Source organism: Lolium rigidum, chromosome 3, assembly GCF_022539505.1.
Source record: "Lolium rigidum isolate FL_2022 chromosome 3, APGP_CSIRO_Lrig_0.1, whole genome shotgun sequence".
NCBI lineage: Eukaryota > Viridiplantae > Streptophyta > Magnoliopsida > Poales > Poaceae > Lolium > Lolium rigidum.
In genome coordinates, this window is record NC_061510.1 from 50,452,974 (window position 1) to 50,474,333 (window position 21,360).

General features: G+C 44.6%; 1 long non-coding RNA gene across 1 annotated transcript; it reads left to right on the plus strand.

Moving 5' to 3' along the window:
* The first annotated feature begins 3,912 nt into the window (after positions 1-3,912).
* On the plus strand, positions 3,913-8,106 carry LOC124697623. The gene is made up of 3 exons (XR_007000817.1): positions 3,913-3,947; positions 7,147-7,317; positions 8,072-8,106. It is a non-coding gene; the product is annotated as an uncharacterized LOC124697623 (long non-coding RNA).
* Positions 8,107-21,360: the final 13,254 nt, after the last annotated feature.

The window sequence follows — 21,360 nt, forward strand, 5'->3', positions numbered from 1 at the left end:
ATTCTATGATCTATTCGCGAGGCACCACTTACATTAACCTAGTTGTTGTTTGTACCGAAAATTGTCTAGGTACCGATTATTTTTTACTAGCGGGTACCAAATCAATACTAGTCAAGGCACGAGATAATAAGATTGATGGTACTTAAATTTGACTAGGTACCTTCTCTCTTATCACCAGATACCGAATATACATTAACCAAGGTGCGAGACAATTGGATTTTCGGTACTAAACATTGTCTAGGTACAATACTAGTCAAGGCGCGAGATAATAAGATTGATGGTACGGAAATTTGACTAGGTATCTGCTCTCATATCACCGGGTACTGAATATACATTAACCAAGGTACGCGATAATTGGATTGTTGGTACTGAAAGTTATCTAGGTACGCATTCTCTTTACCATCAGCTACCGTATCAATACTAGGTGAGGCACTAGATAAAAGGACTGATGGTACCGAAATTTGACTAGGTACATGGTCCTGGATTTATCCATGGGTACCAAATGTATATTAAACGAGGTACGGCATGATTAGAGTAATGGTACTGAAATTGTCTAGGTACCGAATGTATATTAATAACTGAGGAACAACTTAATTAGATTCATGGTACTTGAATTTTTTGGGTGTCGATTCTGTTTATGCTAAATATATATTAATCGAGAACTTATAATTAGATTCATGGTACCTGAATTTTCTGGATACTGATTTTATTTATCCATGTGTATCAACTATATATTAATCGAGACACGACATAGGTACTTAACAATGTCCATCGTGGTGCGACATGTATTAATAAGAGGGTGCTTAAAATTAAATTGTGGTACCGATCTTTTGGGACGAATTTTAGGTACATAGAAGTTTCAACCGGGTGTCTGGATGATTTTTTCGGAGGGTGCTTGTATTTTTTCGTGACCTATAAAATGACTCGTGACATCGAATGTACCGATTTGCATGTTTGATTATCTTTGTGAGATGAATTCTAGGTACTTCAAAATTTCGACCGAGTGCTTGATGAACAATTAGGAGGATGCTTGAATAGTTAAGTGATGGTGTCGAGTAATTTTTGCTTCACCTATAAAATGTCAAACATGGTGCTAAGTACAAAAAGAAGCAAAGCACGCACACTCAGCTAGTAATCAGTACTAGATATAGGTCGAATTTGAACTCAATACGAACCCTCTCATCATAATACACACCAAAATAGCAACCAATTTCAAATTTTGTGCACAGCCAAGATGCACATGTCAGGAACAAGGAGAGAGAAATCCCCTTTCACACCTTTTCTATGAGTCACACTAGAAACAAATAGGAGAAAAGAAGTACCAATCCTAAAGCAAATGGATGGTGATGATAATAGCTACTGAGAGTAAGGTTACGTACCAAAACCACATCCTATATATATATATATATATATATATATATATATATATATATATATATATATCGACGCGGATTTTCTACCTAGGGTGATAGCTACGCACGCACTTAATACCATTCGATATTGTTCTGTGATTCACGCTACCGTTAAGGTCTGTTGGTCGTTTCCGTTAGTGCAAAAAATTGGCCCTTCCAAAAAGATTGCCTACAAAAAGAAGCATTTTGCTTGAAGCCCACCTTCTGGCAGTGTGCAAATTCAGGAGAGCAAGTCATGCCACCCGTGAACCTGGAAAGTTTAGATCACCGATTTTTATTAGGTAAGTTTAAATCGCCATTTAGCAACCTCGAAAGTTTGGCTAATGATTTTTTCGGGAAGTTTAGATCACGATTTAGCAACCTGGAAAGTTTAGATCACGATTTTCTCAGGGAAGTTTAGATCTCGATTATTTTAGGGAAGTTTAGATCACGATTTAGCTTTGGATGAGCAAAAGCTTTGAAGATTCCAGTCATTATAGGCACCAGACCAGCAAAAAAATAATCAGCACAAATCAGATCAGAAGGAAAATATACACAGAAGAAGTGGATCTGATGCATTTTTTCATTTCTGTTGCACATAAAAATCCGATCAGAAATATTGGTCCACTGAACTAGATCTCCAAAATGCTCTGCATAATCACGACCACGTTCCAAATCAAAAAAAACTCACGAACTGGACTGCAAAAAAAACTCACGAACTGGAACCAAAAAAAACTCACGAACTGGAACCACGCATCCGGACAACACCAAAAATCAAGAAGCAAAAGGAGGTGAATCCCATCCGTCCCAGCGGCTCATGCATCACGCCTCCGCCGAGAGACAGCCGTGTCGCGCACCCTCGTCGCAGTGGTTCCACTCCAGCGCAAGAGCTTCCCGGCAGCCGTGCGCAGCCGCAGCAGCTCGCCGCCTCACCTAGTCAACGCGGTTAGAGCAGTTCTTGATTATCGCCGCCGCAAGAGCTTCTAGGCTCCCACGGTTAGACATAACAAATGAACCAGCACAGAAATAGGATTCGTTTGAAGCCAGAACAATTATGATGTGCTTATTCTACAGCAATACAGGTCCATGTACGGATATGGATGATGTATTCATACCGAAAGAAAACCTTTGGAAAAGGATCTGCGTCCTTACAAATCTTGATTCGAACAAAAATATCAGAAATGGAAGGGAAAAAAAGCAAGAAACGGATCTGGAATTCTGGACGATGGATTCTAAAAAACAAATCTGTGAGGAAAAGATCTGGATCTTGGTAAATCTCGATTCCAACAAAAAATAATCAAGAACCAAGAAAAAAAGGGTAAAAACGGATCTCGATTCTGCTAATTGATCCGGCCTACTCTCACGAGGAGAGGCCAACAGCTAGGGGTCGAGTGCCTCCGCCACCATTAACATGGAGATATACCGGCCCGCTCGTCCATCAGCGGCCACAGAGCTCTGCACGAACCGAGACTCGCTGCATGCGGCTACCGCCGGAGCTCGCTGCTGGTCCGATGCGGAGCACCCACGTGCTCCCTGCACGGCGCGGTCCTCATCAAGCTCGGGCGCCCGGCGGCCGGGGCCGAGCGACGTTTCTCCGGCAGCGCTGTATTGGGACCAGGACCGCCGCACCGTGGAGGGTTATGGCGGCGCGCATGGCTGGCAGCAGGGCGGGTGCGGAGTGGACGCGGCCATGGCCACGAAGCCCATCGCGTCGCACCGGCTTCAAATCTTCGATGCGCCTCCAGGGAGACTCGTGGTCTCAGTTTGGGGATTTGCTGGAGAGAGAGTGGCGTGCGGGTGGGAGGTGGCCGGTGTGGGGTTGGGTAAGAGGAGCAAGTGAAGTCAGATAACGGCGTTAGTCTAGATGGGCGGCGGAAATGCTCTATAGGATGATTCAACGACTGGATGGACATGCGTAGCTACACACCTAGGTAGCCCACTATTTCCCATATATATATATATATATATATATATATATAGAGCCCAACTATTCTCGAACCCCCTTTAAGAGGGGTTCTAGAATAGCTATTCTCGAACCCCCTATTCCCGCTTTACCTTCTTTCTTATCCCGAAAACGGCACCAACCGGAAAAGAAGCCACTCGTCACGCCTACCTCGCCCAACCCCACAGGCACCGCCCCCGCGACGCTCCACTCCTCCCCCCTATCGGCGCCGCCCCCGCTCCGCTACAGCTGCGCGCCGCCTCCCGCCCCGCTACAGCCGCGCGCCGCCTCCCGCCCCTGCCTCCACCGTGCACCGCCACCCGCCCCACCTCGATTTCTCGCCGCATCACATCACCGCGCATCGTCGGGGCTCCCTCCTCCATCGATCGCCGCCCGGAGGACGACCAACTCCACCGTGCGCTACGGCCCCCTCCCCGAACTCTCCATGGCGGGCCGCCGGGAGGACTCCCACATCCACCGGCGCCGCGAGTTCCCGGCTCCATAGCGGGCCGCCGGGAGGACGCCCACCTCCGCCGCGATCTGCGGACCCCGACCACCGTGCCGCTTCCCGACGTCCTCGCCCCGGCCGCCGCCCTCTAATCTCATGCGCAAGGGTAAGACCTCCCAATCCCCGCCTGGGCTCCCTCTGAATTGCAGCACACAAATGTAATTTTCTGAATTTTACTCCTTGCATATGTGAAGTGCAGGTGCATCGTCCTCACTGTTGTTTTTGCTAAAATAGTGTTCTAGTTCTGTCTTTTCTCTGTATTCGTTGTTCTCTATTTCTATGGAAAAAATGAAACAAGTCTGGGAAAAATATGGTACAAGCATGTACCGATGCGTCTCTGACTATAAAAAGATGTAGAAGTTTAGTTTGTTCACAAAAGAAAGTCTATGTTTCATTTTGTCGAAGTTCACTACCGTCAGCCTTGTCCAAGCATGAAGTTTACTAGTTTTTGTTAAGGAAGTTCGCTTTGTACACTGATTTTGGTTAAAGCCAACATCAGAAAGTTCAGCATAAAAAAACATCGCTGTGACATGGATGCTGCCTCCTTTGATATACATAATATCTGGATAGAAAGTCCAGAACGACACACTAGCAGTAGGAAACTCCAATTACTACATTTTATTATGTTGAGGAGTTTGTTTTTATGCAGCTTCTTAATGGAAAACAGGGGGGATTATTCCCATTTGATTGGAAAATCATTTTAAACTATGAAACAACTTTACTATGGCTGACATTTAAACTGAAGTTTATTGTATAAGTGCCCTTGATTTTCTAGATAGTAGAAGGGCAGGCAGTTGTGCAACTGTGAAAGCCAAATTTGTATCGAAGTTCAGTTTTATTGGCAGCAGAGTTCACTTTCAGAAGAAGTTTAATTGGTCTAGTTCATAAAATTCAACTTTTCCAGCCAAAGGGGTTCAATTCACCCATGAGGAAAAAGTTTGCAATTTTTTTGTCACGAAGTTCACTCGTTTTTAAATTCGGAAGTTCCCTATTAGCCGTGGGTCGGTTCAGTTTGTTGTTGTTTGACACAAGTAAGCTCCCTCCTTTGAACCCATGTGATGTGTGTGACACTGGAAAACTCACTTTAATTTTTTTAGGGGAGTTCACTTCGTCCGAAGTTCAGTCAGAGATTGTTTGTTGTTTCACTACATGTACATGGACAGTTCATATCTGAGTTAATTTATGTCATGCATACAATGGCGTTTCCTACTTTCCTTTTTTCAGTTTCATAGATAGCTAACTCTTATTGATGAATTGATTTGTTGATAGCAAATTGCGGAAACATTACGAGAGATGAAATGGATTTAAAACTGATTCATTATGAGATGAAATATTGATGGACGAAATATGTGTGTAAGTGACCATCATGTGGTCATCCTTATATGCTTTGCATTGCTAGATTCACTAGGATTAGCATGGATATGGAGAAAGACCTAAGCGTGCAATAATATTTTGAGAGTTCAGTATATATATATATATGCTCAGTTGTCCTAGGTATTTGTTGTTCAATGTTACTAGGTGCTATTTCTGAATCGAAGTTCAGATTGAAAGAATGTTTACTAGGTGCTATTTCTGAATCGAAGTTCAATGTTACTAGTAGTTCACTCTTAAAAGCTCCAGTAGTTACTTTGTATGAAAGAATGTTTATGCCATGTATGTATGTGTAGATGCATGTTGCTAGAAAAGAACAGAATTCACTTTGTTAGGGAGCAAGGTTCACTTCTATATTTGCTCGAAGTTAGATTCATTAGATAGCCTGATGTTAATTCACATTTTTTATCTGTGGAGTTCACTTTTGCGAATACGTGTAGCCCACTTCTACAATTCGTAAAAGTTCACTTTGATTTATCAGAGAGTTCAAAACACACAACAAAAATTGCATTAAGAAAAATAGAAAAGATTGGCATCAAAGCACCGTAGTTCACCTTTTATTGAAAAAAATCAGTCATGCGTTTCCTCCTGGGTTAGTGTTCAAGCGCCGCTTGACTGAAGTAATTTTTCAACTCCCCCTTTTGATGAATGAGGGTTCAAAGTAATTTGTTTTTCACAACATTGGAACAAGCTATCTAGGGTCTGAAGTATCCCGCGCAATAAAATGAACCGCTTTAGCAAGAGCAACAACATGAATCTGCATCTATTTTTCGAATGGATGATTACACTAAAAAATGATTGTTATGCAGTGCCCTGTAATAATAGAAAGTATATGTCTGGAAGTGCACATAGGAGAAAATAGGTAGTTCATTCTATATAAAATAAATAGATGTGCTCTTCTTTTTGTAACTTTACCTTCTTCCGTCCAAAAAGTTTCATCATATAGTTTGTTTGTTATTCACATGAAGTTCATTCATTAGAGGAAGTTCACTTTGGATTGAAAAATAGTTCGTCGGCACACAAACAGATTTTTGAATTATCTTGCTTGAACTTGGAGTTCAGAAATGTGTGGTCGGATAATTGCGAGCAGGTGCACTTGTCTCGCGAGAGAAGTCCGCATGTATATATCGAGAAGGCGTCGGCTCCGCATCCGAGCATGCTACCTCTATCTCTAATTGATTTCTTGTCTCTCTAGTTAATTTATACACTGGACATTTATCCTCTCGCATCAATTTATTATGGATAAGTTTGATAGCTTTAAAGATAGAAGTTCATGTCTTTCACATTTGAAGTTTACTTATTATTGTTTTGGAAGTTTCCTTCATCCACTAGATTTGATACAAAAGCACACAACAGAAAAATTGCGAAGTTCACTTTTATTTTAGACGCAAGTTCGGTTCTTCCACTACGGGAGTATACCTTTTTATTTTCTGAAAAGAGTTTATTTTATCATAGATGAAAAAGAAAGAAAATCACTGTATCCACCGTAGAAGTTCACTTTTATTTTTCATCCAGTTCATTTCATTTTATGAGTGGTCAAGTTATTTCATAGTTCACTTCGTTCTCTGCTGCCAGCAAACATGAAGTGCACATGCTGCATGATAGTTCGGTTTTCATAGTTTCATTGTGAGCGGTTCAGTTATTTCATAGTTCATTTTTTTGACAGTTCGCTTCGAACATGAGGAAGTCTCAATTTGTACTACATGGTAGTTCATTTCAGTTTTACATGAAAACAGATTAAATGCTCATAGCGAGTTCATTGTTGTAGATTGAAGTTCACTCCGTAATAAAGTGAAGTTCAATAGATACAAAAATACTAAAGTTGGCTTTGTACATACTTAAAGCCAGTGCTCGAATAATTTGTGTTTACAGGCAAACAATTATTAGTAAAGAGTTATGTGATAGTGACTACTAACAACATCTTGTTTTGTCAGATAAAAACTAGGTAAACACTATGGGGCTGCCTAACTCCAGCCAGGGCAAGGACGTACCTTCCATTTTCCTTCACTTGTTAGAATAATCGAGAGTCCACTTATCAAGCTATCTTCTATGGCGTCAGCAGCCATCCTCCTCCTAGGCGCTGGACTCGCATGGACTTCCTGCTGGTAAGACCCGAACTTATTTCAACGCCGTAAATGTGACTTGAAGCGGCAGTTCACTTAGTAACTCGTGTAGTTCGCTAGTGGTGAACAATGAAGTTTAGAAATAACTATTATCCGCCAGTTCACTTCGAGCACATGCAAACTTTATTTGTTAGTGCAGTTCACCAGGTTTTTTTATTTTGTCTAAAAGTTAGACAAAAGGATTAACTCTCCTTTTCAGGACATTCAATCTGTCGGGGCAAAAAAAGTTTCACATTTTATTGTCTTAAACTTCTGTAGGAAGTTCATTCATTATTTTCCAGAAGTTTGAATCTTTGGTAAAAATGCCTACAAATTTTTAGATGATCACAGACAAAATTTGGTACTGGTATGTTTCACCATGTATCATTTAACAAGTGATATTCTGATTGTTGCTTGACCATTTTCTTTCCGATGTTTATTTAACGTCTCAACTTTAAAAATCATTGCATGTAATAACAACGGGTTTCCAGTTGTGCACGCATTTGGGTCATTCACAATTGATTTATTTACTGATACACGATCAGTGTGCTCGCAAAGATGAAGATATCTGCTATAAGGAAGTTTGTGTAGATATTCAAAATCATGTGCGACATTTGTTCAGTTAGCTAGCTATCATATGGAAGTTTAGTTAGTACAGCTCATTCCTATCTTAAACAACCTTTCTCTGTCTTTTCCGTCCATGATTTGTAAGTGTTTGTTCTAATGCCAAGCTTGATAATTTCTTTTCCTATTGCAGTTTCATGTGCAATAGTGATAGCTTGGGAGAAGAAAGGTGTCAACTATCCAGCGAGCATGCCTCTGCTACATCAATGGACGCTGCTGCAAGCTCAAGCACGCGCAATCCATGCCTGACTTTAGAGATTGGAAGTTCACATTATAAACCTGAATAGTTCACTTTAAGCGGCACTGCAGTTAAGTCGGCCATTTCCTTTGACACACCGAGCTCGATGTTTGGTGGGACTAATTTGTGAAATCCAACTTTTCTTTTGCGTTTTTCTTTCATGTAAATCGAATGCTCTTGCAAATTGGGAAAACGTGATGAGACCTGACATTGTACGTGTATGATTTTGGATAACTTTTATATTGTGTGGAGTTCACTGTTCGGCAGCAGTTAAGGTTTGTTGACAAGAAGAAATAAGTTGTTTGCTGACAAGAAATAGTTTGTGTTAATTTCCAGAAAGACAACTTATGTGAACTTTTGAAGATTTAATCATACTACTTTGTGGAGTTCACTTCTCCTATTCGTGATGTTCATGTATCCTGATGCTTCACTTTAGATTTTCCCTGCTAGATGGATTTTCATTTGAGTCTGCTAGATGAATTATTCCTGAAGTTCACTTCCAGTGTTTGTCGTTGCAGGTGGATGATTTCTGTATATAAACTATGTGTTAAGTTAACTGTTATGTATGGAGCAGTACACTTATTTGTGAAAAAGATGTGCAGCCTACCGTATGAAAAGTTTACTTCTTCGACATGAAGTTTGTGCATCGAGTAAATGTGTAACATTCACTTGTCTTTTGTCAATATTATATTTCAACCTGGAGGATGTTCATCATGCACATGCCGGAATTTTTTTGTTGTTGTTAATATTCACTTTTTTACTGAGCGAAAGTTCACTTTGAACCATGTAGGAAGTTCAATTTAAACATGCTCGAAACTTTTATACCGCGATGGGAAGTTCACTAATAGATATCGGGAAGTTCACTTTCATATTCGAGCAGCTCACACACTTGTGGGCGGAAATCATACACATAGAAACCATCCGTACGACTACCGATTGCGTAAATCGAACAACTCCACATACAATTAACACTAAATATAACTCTATTAATACTCTAACATACCGCAATGCCACACCAAATCAATCTAGATGAGCCAATTTCGAAAAGTTCTCGTGTCGGCGTTATTTTCACTTTTATGTATTTCTAAAATTAAACTAAAATTATTTAGAATTTGGAAAAACATTCAACATGAAAAAGATGCGCCTAATCAATATCTTTTCAACGCAATATCATTTGGTACATTCCGACAAGTCATTCGGAAATAATCCACAACAAACAGTTCGAAAAACCGAGAAGCTCGAAAAGAGCAATCACGTATTTTCAAATCTGCTCTTAAACTGTAAAGAATTTAGAAAAGTGATCTTCATGAAAAAGGTGCGCCTATTCATCAGCTTTCCAACGGCATATCATACGCATCAATCTGATAAACGGTATGAAAACTAGAACCCCAGAACTGCACGAAAAGAGATAAATCCGCGAAAACGTTGTTTTGTATATTTAAAATTAGTTTTAAATAATGCAGAATTTGGGAAAACAATGAACACGAAAAAGTTGCGAAATTTCCGTACGAATCCAACGGTATATTGTGTGCATCAATCCGATAAGCGGTATGAAAATCAACATGAAAATAGTGTCCGCACGGACATGCAATTCTGGTATTCCGTCGAGAAGTTCACTTGAAAACATCCAGAAGTTCACAGGTGGTTCCAGAGAAGTTCAGATGCGACGAAAGTTTGGTATATTTTTTGAAGTTCACTTCAAACTAGACTCAAGTTTCGGAAGTTCGCCCTGTACAATATTGAAGTCCGTCGGGAAGTTCAGATTTACGGAAGAAGAAGTTCAGATCCATGTACCGGAAGTTCGAAAGGGTTCGAGAATAGTTATTCTCGAACCGGTTCGAGAATAGCAGACCTATATATATATATATATATATATATATATATATATATATATATATATATATATATATATATATATATATATATATAGGTGCCGATTCTCTTTACCATCGAGTACCGGATCAATACTACTCTAGGCACAAGATAATAAGATTGATGGTACTAAAAATTAACTAGGTGATTTATCTCTTATCACCGAGTACGGAATATAAATTAACCAATGTGCGAGATAATTGGATTGTTGGTACCAATTATTTTTACCATCGGGTACTCGAATCAATAATGGACAAGGCACGGAATAATAAGATTGATGGTACTCGAAATTTTATTAGGTACCGATTCTCTTACCACCGTCTAAAAGATCAATACCGGACTAGGCATGAGATAATAAGATTAATGGTACCGAAATTTGACTAGGTACGCCTTCTCTTATCATGAATGTATATTAGTAGAAGTACGGCAACAATAGATACATGGTACCGTAAAATGTCTAGGTAACGATTCTTTTTATCGCCAAGTACCAACTATATATTAGTCAAGGTACGAGATAATTGGATTGTTGGTACCAATTATTTTTACCATTGGGTACTGAATCAATAATAGACAACACGGAATAATAAGATTGATGGTACCGAAATTTGATTAGGTACCGATTCTCTTACCATCGTCTACAAGATCCATACCGGACTAGGCATGGGATATTAAGATTAATGGCACCGAAATTTGACTAGGTACGCTTTTTCTTATCACGAATGTATATTAGTAGAAGTAGGACAATAATATATTCATGGTACCTTAAATTGTCTAGGTAACGATTCTTTTCATCACCAAGTACCAACTATATATTAGTCGAGGCGCGAGATAATTAGATTGATGGTATCGGAAATTTACGGTTTATCTTTATTGTCGTGTACCGAATGTATATAGTAAGGCACGAGATAATCATATTCATGATACCGGATTTTTTCTAGGTACTCGATTCTCTTCATCGGCGGGTACCGATTGTATGTTAGTCAAGGCAAGTGATAATTAGAGTGATGGTACCGAAATTGTCTAGGTACCAGTTATCTTTATCGATGGGTATCGAAGTATATTAATAGAAGAACGACATAATTCAGCGTGCTTGAACAACTTAGTTATGGTGCCGAATAATATTGCTTGACCTATAAAATGACTTGAACAGCTAAGGTACAGTTAGAAAGGATCTGCACAAATCGTGGGTCTTGCTGCACATAGGCCAGAGGGACCGAATCGAGCTGCGCGCAGGGACTTTCCTAGCAGCGAGCTCCTGCTGTCCCCGTGGCCAACGAACGAGCATGAGGACCGCAGTCGGCGGCTGGAGTGCTAGTGGTGGCCACGGGATAGGGCGCAGCTTGCCGGGTCACGGGTGGGGACGTGGACGAGAGCTCGCACCGCCGTTCGTCGGAGATAGCTAGGCCTCGTCTTTGCCATCGTCCGCCGGAAGGCGCGGGAAGGATACGGACGGCGGCGGCCGGATAACGGCCGAACTTCGACCCCACCCTACAATCCTGAAGAATACCCTGTAGCACTTCGCTAAGGCAAGCCTTACTGGGCTTCTAGCACCTAACGAAGACGTCAGAAGACATGAACCAAATTCAAGTACCGTGGGTTAAAGATGGAATCACAACACTACGGTACCGGCCCAAGCTTGCCACCCCTGTGTAAACTAAAACCGGGAACGCACAATATTATCTCCGCGTACGAGTGTCTGCATTTCATGAAGCGGAATAAGGCGAAGAAGAACCGCTTTTGTGCGCTCAAACTAGACATGCGCAAGGCGTACGACATGCTGGAATGGAATTACTTGGAGGCCGTCATGATCAAGATGGGTTTCCACCGGCTATGGGTTCGGATGGTGATGAGACTAGTAACAACCGTTTCTTTCCAAGTCCTTTTCAATGGAGGGAAACTACAGCCGTTTACTCCTTCACGAGGGGTGCGACAGGGGGACCCTATCTCCCCATATCTGTTTCTGTTGGCAGCAGAGGGCCTTTCGTGCCTTTTAAAACACCACAGTTTATCATCGGAGCTACACGGACTAAAGGTGGCGCCAACCGCTCCGGCGGTCAGCCACCTCCTTTTTGCGGATGACAGCCTGTTGCTATTCAAAGCGGATACGGAGAGTGCGGGGAAGATCCAATACATTCTGGATCGGTATTGTATGGCGTCTGGCCAAAGGATAAATCGGGACAAATCTGCTATCTTTTTTAGCAAAGGATGCCCGAGCGTGACGAAGGAAGCGGTGAAAAATGTGTTGGGAGTTCAGAATGAGACACTCCAGGAGAAGTACCTAGGAATGCCTACAGATGTGGGGCGTTCAAGAGGGAGAGCCTTCAAATACATTAAAGATAGAATCTGGAATAAAATCCAAGGGTGGATGGAGCGACTCCTCTCGGCGGGAGGGAAAGACATACTGATAAAGTCGGTGGCACAAGCTGTGCCGATTTATTCTATGGCATGCTTCCTTCTGCCTAAAGGGTTGTGTGATCACATAAATGGCCTCATCCGGAAATTCTGGTGGGGAAGTCGCGAGGGCGAGAGAAAGCCTTGCTGGGGTTTCATGGAGAGAGATGTGTAAACCAAAAAGTTTGGGAGGCCTAGGGTTTAAAGACATGGAGCTGTTTAACTTGGCCCTCCTTGCGCGCCAGGGGTGGCGCATGCTGCAGAGTCCGGCGGCATTGAGTACAAGGATTTTGAAGGCCAAATATTTCCCTAATACAGACATGCTGCAAGCTGAGTTAGGTTCGTCGCCTTCTCAGGTTTGGCGTGGAATTCATGAAGGAATACAAGTTCTGAAGCAAGGATTGGTGAGAAGGATTGGCACGGGGGAGCACACGGACCCGTGCAATGACAATTGGCTACCGAGGGACGGGATGCTTCGGCCCATGGCGTGCCTGGCCAGGAACCCGCCTCAGGCGGTAGCAGATCTGATCGATTCGAGTTCTGCAACTTGGAACGAGGAGAAGCTCAGGGAATGTTTTTTACCAATGGATGTTGATGTGATCAAGGAGATTCCTTTGCCTAGTAGGAGACACGACGACTTCTGGGCTTGGCACTACGAGCGAAAGGGTGTCTTCTCCGTGCGTTCGGCATATCGCATGTTGGTCGACACGCGGGAGAGGCGCGAGGCGTGGCTGGATAGCAGGGCCACAAGCTCGAACCATGCAGAATTAGCGAAGGAATGGAGCTCGCTTTGGAAGACCCAAGTCCCGTCAAAGATTAGGGTTTTCTCTGGAGGCTAGCCAAGCAGTCTCTACCGTCGAATGAGTTGAGACATAGACGGGGTATGGCAGACGACGACCGCTGCCAGTTGTGTGGCGCATGTGATTCTTGGAGGCACGCTCTACTGGATTGCTCTATGTCCAGGTGTGTGTGGGCTCTGTTAGACGAAGAAGTAACGGAACATGTCAGCCGGTCAGATGATGGCGATGCAAGGGCGTGGGTTGCTGGATTGATCCAAACCTTGAGGCATGATGATCTTACGAAGGTGTTGGTTACGCTATGGGCCATATGGCATGCAAGAAGAAAGGCGATACACGAGCAGATTTTTCAGAGCCCTATGTCGGTTCACATGTTCGTGGAGAGTTTTGTATCGGACTCGAAAAAGTGCGAGGACCTCAGGAAGAAAAAGCCAGCTACCGCCCCGGATCAGCGGAGGCCGGGATGGATACCGCCACCAAGGGGGATGATCAAAATCAATGTTGATGCTGCGGTAGGCAAGAATGGAGGTCGAGGTACGGTGGCGGCGATGGCCAGGACGGAGGATGGAGTGTTTGTGGGGGCATCGACGCTCGTGTTCCCTGGAAAATCTAGCGCTGAGATTCTGGAGGCGTTGGCATGCCGGGAGGCTTGCGCTCTGGCAAAGGATATACAAGCCAGGAGGATTATGGTGGCAACGGATTGCATGAATGTTGTCACTAGTTTGGCCGAGGGGACTCTCGGAAGTTATGCTCACATTGCGAGAGAAATTAGGGAGTCTAAGGGTGACTTTGATGCTCTTGAGTTCCGCCATGAAGCTAGGATTTCGAATAAAGAAGCACACTGTTTAGCTAGGAGTGCAGTTTATGAAGCACCAGGCCGCCGGGTGTGGCTAGTTAGGCCGCCAGAGGGTTTCCTTGTATCGATTACCTCTGATTAATAAAGGCCTGTTTTCCCCGCTCAAAAAAAAAAAAAAAAAAACTAAAACCGGGAACGCATACCAGTTTGAAGGATAACTGGCTAAAATGGGATTCCCATCTGTCTGCTAGGCCTGGTACAGCCCAGAGTGCTGACACGGTTGGTTCAAAATCTCTGCGCGTCTGTGGCCCAGCGCACTGCACAGCACTTCATAAGTAGGTCGTTTTTGAATTAGAAAGGAATGCTCACAGCTCAATGTAGACAAAAATAGAAACCATATTCAAAATCCTGACCAAATGTCAGATCCAAGGAGAGAGAAAACCTCTTACACTCCTTTTCTATGAGTCACACTAGAAACTACTAGGAGAAAAGAAGCACCAATCTCAAAGCATATGGACGGTTATGATAGCTAGCGCCGGGTAAGGTTACGTACCAAAACCATGTCCTATATATATATATATTGATTATTTTTGCCAACCATTATTCTCTCGCTTCTTTGTTTCGTACACCCTCTATCTTAAAATAAGTGTCTTAATTATTTTTAGATGCGAATGTATGAGGATAGAGTTTTGGCTCCCGAGTTCAGATGGACTCGATATCCGGACCAATGTTTCGTGCCCCGAGATTGCTGAGCCAGAGGGAAATTGAGCTGTTACGATTGCCAACAAATCCAGAATACGCTCAGTTGGGTGTACGGTTGGCAGCAGGGGCCCGCACGCATTGTTAACGTTGCTCGTGAGGGCGAGAAAATGGGACTGGAAACGGGCACGTTACGGGAGAGATCTGGACGCGCGGTACATGTCGGTGGGGGCGTCGTAGACCACAGGTCCAAGTTTTGCTGATTGTGTGGCCGTCGGCGCGTGGCTCCTGGATCTCACCGAGCAGAAAGTTGGGCGCACCGTCCGACAGAAAATTCGGCGCGTCGAGCGCGCGAGGAAGCGGGTGCGCGAGAATTTGACGGCGGTGGCTGCGGGGAGTGGAGCAAGGATTTCACCGGCGACCAGAATCGGCGACATGGACTTCCCGCTGGATCTATTGAGCAGGTCCGTCTGTTGAGCCTTCTTCCGTGTGAGGCATGGCGCAACTTAGGTGCTTGATCTGACCTGTAACTCTGTAAGCCGTGTGTCTTCCATGTTGCATCGTTCCTATCTAAGGAGGACGCAGCGGACGCTGCAGTGGATGCTACGGAGGGAAAGCAAGACGGTGAGTGCAGCCATGCCCGCCCCTGATCATCAATCGGTAATGGGCATCCTGCCAAGATATTGTCGGATATGGTGATCAGGACGCTGATGGGCAAGCCGACTCCCTAGTCTAAACGGAAAATGGATCTGCAATCTCCGGGTGGACAAAATGGTATATGGATTTGTGGTGTGATTACAATTGTCTTGCTATGTTTATTTCGAAGAACAGAAAATTGGAAATTCAGGAAACAAGCATTGTTGTATTTACTATTTAGTCGTCAGTACATACGCATGGAGCTTAGGACAGTCCATATGTATGGAAAATAATCTCTGCACATCTGAGTAATCACAGAGATTAAATTAGAGTAGGTTAATATATTTGGGTGATGCAATGGTCATGTGGATTCAGTAAATAGTGATGAAAAGCCGTGGAATTAATTTTTTTGGGGCTACATAATCTGCACGATGCTCGTTGTTTTGCCATGGTCCAATTATGGTGCTGATTTTTTTTTCATTAAGCAAGGGGGAAAAACCGACCAAACTGTACAGAGGAGGGCATATTTAGATTAAGGTGGGAATGCCCCAGAAAACCACGCAAAGAAAAAAGAAAAGGAAAAAAGGTCAGCCAGGTTCGGCCGGTATGGCCGCCCCGAAGCCGTTGATGGCACGGTCCCTCTGGAGGACGTCTTGCTTTGCGATATCGGCAACCTCAAGATAGGTAAGGCGGCGCCCAGTGAAAATGCGTCTGTTTCGTTCCTTCCAAGCATTCCAAAGAACATATAGGAACCGGTCGCTGATGCGTTTTTGTTCCTTTGTAGCCTTTCCAGAGATCAAGTCGTCCCACCACTCAGTGATGGATTGGTGAACGTGGCGATTATCAGGGTTGTCATCGTTGTCCCAGGTCTTCATCCGGTTCCAAATGGCTATAGTGAAGGGGCAATCTTTGCATAGGTGGTTGGCCGTCTCGGGCGCATGTAGACATAGAGGACATAGAGGTTCATGTGGCCAGCCCCTAATGGCGAGCATATCAGCAGTTAGCAGCTTTCCGTGTAGGGCAAGCCATCCAAAAAGCTTGCACTTCGGTTCGGCGTGAGCGGCCCATATCTTTGTTGCGAGAAATCTAGCCTGGCCACCGAAGAACTGAGTCTTGTAAGCAGAGCTGGCACTGTAAGTCGAGTCGGTAGTGAGAGTCCATAAAATGGAGTCTGGTTGCTCAGGGGCCAGGTTGACGGCTTGGATGATGTCCCAAAGCTCCAAATATTGCGCCAGCTGCGTGGGAGTGTTTATCCTGTTGACGCGGATCCAGCTTGTTGTCGCTCAATTCTTTGGCAACCGTGCGGTTTTTCCTGGAGGCGATCTTGAAAAGGTCAGGCGCCCAAGACGAAAGGGGGCCCCGTCCACACCAGTTGTCGTGCCAGAAGGAGGTAAGTTTTCCGTTGCCAATAGTGATTTTGGTGGAGGCCCTGAAAAGCGCCATGTCAGTCTCGTCACAGGGAAGCTTTGATCCCGCCCACGTAGGCTCAGGGTCAGTCCATCGGAGCCAAGGCCAGCGGAGCCTTAAAGCTCTTCCAGATCTTTCAATATCCGGTGCTGATTTTGTTCACTCTCAAAAAGATTACATAGGCAGTAGAGTATTGACTAGTGACACTCTGTGCTTGTTAGCAATAATCTTTCCTAGTATTAGACTTATGAGTCAAATTAGTAAGAGTCCTTGTTAGGTTTGGTTTCCATGCCAAACCGTGTTGTGTTCGTGTGAGTTGTAATCTCTAGTTGGTTTTGGTCCTTGTTAGAGTCCTAGTCAGGTTAGTTTCCAAGTTGGATTAGGAGTACTAGTACGTGTCGATTTACACGTTCGGGTACGAGTAGGTTTAGCAGAACGTTTTAGCTAGGTCCAGGTTCTTTATATACGTAGCAAAGGTGTAGAAGTTTGTATCGTGAGTTGAGACAGAGAAAACAGAAAATCAATAAAGAGAAGTTTAGAGGGTGCGATACGCACCCTTGGCGATAAATTTTGTTTCCGCGTGTGTTCGACTAGTTTGATGTGATTGATTCGTGGGTAAATCCTAACAATTGGTATCAGAGCGAGGTCCAAGATTTGAAGCCACGCTTGCCCCGGGGAGGCGACCCTACTAGCGCCTCGGGGCGGGCGATCGTCGCTCGGCGGAGCGGCCGGGTGGAGACGGCGAGCAAGCTGTCGTCAGTGTGGCGGCGGGCGATCGTTGCTCAGCGGAGCGACACGGAAGGGGCGGCGGGATGTTGTTGTCGGCGAGGCGGAGGTGGATGATCGTTGATGGGAGAGGTGGTGCCGAGGTGTGGTACGGGAGTCTCATCAAGATCGTCATCCGGGAGTTTCGTCAAGGTCGTCTTCGGAGGAATCCGATGAGTCAAAGAGTCAAGTGTGTGCACGTCTACACGTGCGGTCGTCGTCGAGTCTGTGAGTCGTCGTTGTGTCCAAGTGCTTGTCTCTGTGAGGATCTGTTGCAGTTGAAGCGTGTGGAGGTTGAGGGACTGTCCGGTGAGGGATATCACCATGGGCGAAGACGCAACAAGAGGATAGCGGGTAGCTGTCAGCGTGCCTCAACCAAGTCGTCTACGTGTCTCGACGAGAGGATCAATGTCAAGTGTGAAGGGGGCGGTAAACCAGTGAAGGGGAGTCTCTTTAATGAGGACCTGTCTCTACATGAGGCTGGAGTGGATGGTGTAGTCCACGAGGTAGTCGGCATGTATTGCGCTAGGGTGGACGTGTGTTCCACGGTTGCTAGCGTGGCTGGGTAGTCCGGATCAAGCTTGAGTTGTTCCGTAAATTCGCCAAGTTAAAATTGGGAGAGCCAATTAAACTTGTCGTGGAGCGAGGCCTAGACAAGACGCAGATATGCAAAGGAGTCAAGATCGGAGAAGCACGAAAGACCAAGAGTCAAGATTAGGGAGAGATTGTTAGCAATAATCTTTCCTAGTATTAGACTTATGAGTCAAATTAGTAAGAGTCCTTGTTAGGTTTGGTTTCCATGCCAAACCGTGTTGTGTTCGTGTGAGTTGTAATCTCTAGTTGGTTTTGGTCCTTGTTAGAGTCCTAGTCAGGTTAGTTTCCAAGTTGGATTAGGAGTACTAGTACGTGTCGATTTACACGTTCGGGTACGAGTAGGTTTAGCAGAACGTTTTAGCTAGGTCCAGGTTCTTTATATACGTAGCAAAGGTGTAGAAGTTTGTATCGTGAGTTGAGACAGAGAAAACAGAAAATCAATAAAGAGAAGTTTAGAGGGTGCGATACGCACCCTTGGCGATAAATTTTGTTTCCGCGTGTGTTCGACTAGTTTGATGTGATTGATTCGTGGGTAAATCCTAACAGTGCTAACCTATCTAGTTGACATCGTAACTCAATGGTTGTTGGACTGAAAAGTGCGATTGCATTTGTCCGTTCGGCATGGACTTAAAAGAAACAGGTTCAGAGCTTGCAATGTCAGCGAGGCAGGGACTAACTTCCATTTCATTTCAGATGCAGAATTTGTCATTTTTCTAGTTCGGGATTGCATGTTTTCTATATAAGCAAAAGAGAGTTCTGCTGTGAAATGATTCTGTCCTTGCAGGTTATGGATTATGTAGGTGTCACGCAGATACCAAGTAAGCACATACCTAAACGATCGACACGAGATGCTAGAGATATTCTGCGAGAACACCTAAGACATTATCAGAAGGATGACCTATAGGCACTCAAACCTGTACATACTTGCTATAGAGCTGGCCAGTCTCGAAGATGGTAGCTCAGAAGATTATGAGAAGCTTATGTCCATGTTTAAGGAAAACCTTGCAGTCATGGCACCATTTGACGAAGCTAGAGATGGCCTTGGCCTTGAGGATAGAATGACAGTTAGGAAGCGAAAGGAAATTCCTGCGGATTGCTCTGAAGACGACCTAGCTTTGCTGTTGGATAACGGCAAACCGTTGGTTGGGCTTACAGCTCCTTGTAAGAAAGTGAAGGCAGGTAGGCCTAGTATGAGCAGGAAGAAAGCACCTTACGAAAAGGCGGTAGAAGATAATATTTTTGCAGCATATGCAAGAAACCTACACAAGAAAACAACATGTCCTGAAAGAGGAGACATGCCAAAGCAGCCAAGAAAGGATGCTAGATGCAGGCGATGTGGTGTAACTGATCATCGAAAGAGCACATATATTAAACCTATGGATTTCGGTGATATCGCCATTGCGTGAGTTAATGCATCCCCTCCTTGTAACTGACGAGATGTATGTTCGTACGAAAATGGTTTTAGAACTAATTTTTGTACTTAAATTTCAGATTTGTTGTATGCAACAATGGCAAAACGGTGACTGATGTGTGAATCAGTGTGCATCTGGAAGGTATTATTAAGAGAACGTCCATAAAAAACAGTTGTTAGAAACCCAGTGCTTCAAAATTGTTTGAAACCTGAAGTAAATGAATAGGTACGGGCAAGTGTTCTTTCAGGTGTACACCTGGATGGCATGCCACATCCATTGTCTTCAAAATTTGAAATCCATCGGCAGGGCAGAGCATAGGGTGTAAGGGTACCTCCAACCGGGCGACATAAATCGGACGCGAAAATCGACCGGCTGCGTCTGTTTGCGTCGGCCCGCGGATACCGAAATGGACGCCATGCAAAGCTTGTCCGTTTGCGTCGGGGACAACCATAGTGGCCCGACGCATTTTGTCTGGTGAGGCCGGCCATGTGCTCTATTTTTATAGTTCCACATGAATCATGTAGAAACGACTGAGATTTTGAAACTCAAATTAGTGCAATATTTCGAAACATATTTAACATAGAAAGTGCAAAAAAAGATGTTCAAACTAATTTTTAAACTAAGCTACTTCTTAGAAGGCCCCGCCTCGTCACCATCCTGCTCGTCACCTCTTCGGAAAAGTTACGTCCGACGCATCCGAGGAGCTTGTGTCCCCCTCCAAGGAGCAGTCCTTGGTGTCTTCCCCGTCGTCGGTGCACGCCGGTTGCGTCTCCGCCTTCGCAGGGGCACTTGCCTCCTTCTTTGCCGCTGCCGCCTCTTCCGCCTCTAGCCGTGTCCACATGGCCTCTTCATCCTCTTCCTCTTCCTCCTCCTCGTCCTGGCCGTCATTGGCGACGACATTCCCCACCTCCTCCTGGCCCGTCGTCGGCGACAGCGTCCCCCTCCTCCTCTTGGTGATCTGTCGGTGGGGAGTTAGAGCTGCTCGGCGTGGAGTTCTATCCCACCAATGTTGCTATCCCGACGGCTTCCCCTCGCTATCGGAGTCCGATGGAAAAGAGAGGTTGCTCATGGCGCCGTCAGTTAGAGATGAATGGCGGCGGCCGGTTGGAGATCCGAATGCGCATACGTAAGGGTCTTATTGAGCGGGGATGAATGGTGGAGCAGAAATCGAAGAGGGCTGCGGTTGTTCTTCCGTGACGGTTTATGAGTTCGCGCTCCATTCCGGCGGTTCGCTCGTCGATCGACACGGTTGCACTTCCTCGCAAGTGCTTAAGGTCGCGTCGGCTAAAAAGATGCATTGAGCTAGGGTCGCTGCAAGGCGGGCCTGTGGGAGAAGCAAGCACGCAGCATCCGCGCAGACGCAAATGTGCTACATATTTTGGCCACGTTTGCATCTGGACGAACGGGTCGAACGCTACATGTGCTACATATTTGGGCCACGTTTGCGTCAGGACGAACGGGTCAGACGCTACATGTCGGGCCGCTAGACCTAGGTAAAAGCGCATTTTTCGACCATCTGTTTGCATCGCCCAGTTGGAGATGCCCAAGGCTGACCATTGTGAGGGTTGACCTCTCCTCACATAAGGGCATCTCCAACTGGGCGACGCAATTCGGACGCCCAAAATATCCGCACGCGTCCGTTTGCATCGGCCCAAATGGTCGAAATCGACCGCGCGTCCGTTTGTGTCGGGGGTGGCTCCAGGGCACGACGCACATTTTTTGATTTTGCATTTTTTCAACATAAAAACATAATTTACATAGTAAAAGAAAGGAAAATAAAATATAAAACCTAAGAACGTCTGCGCCTACTCGTCG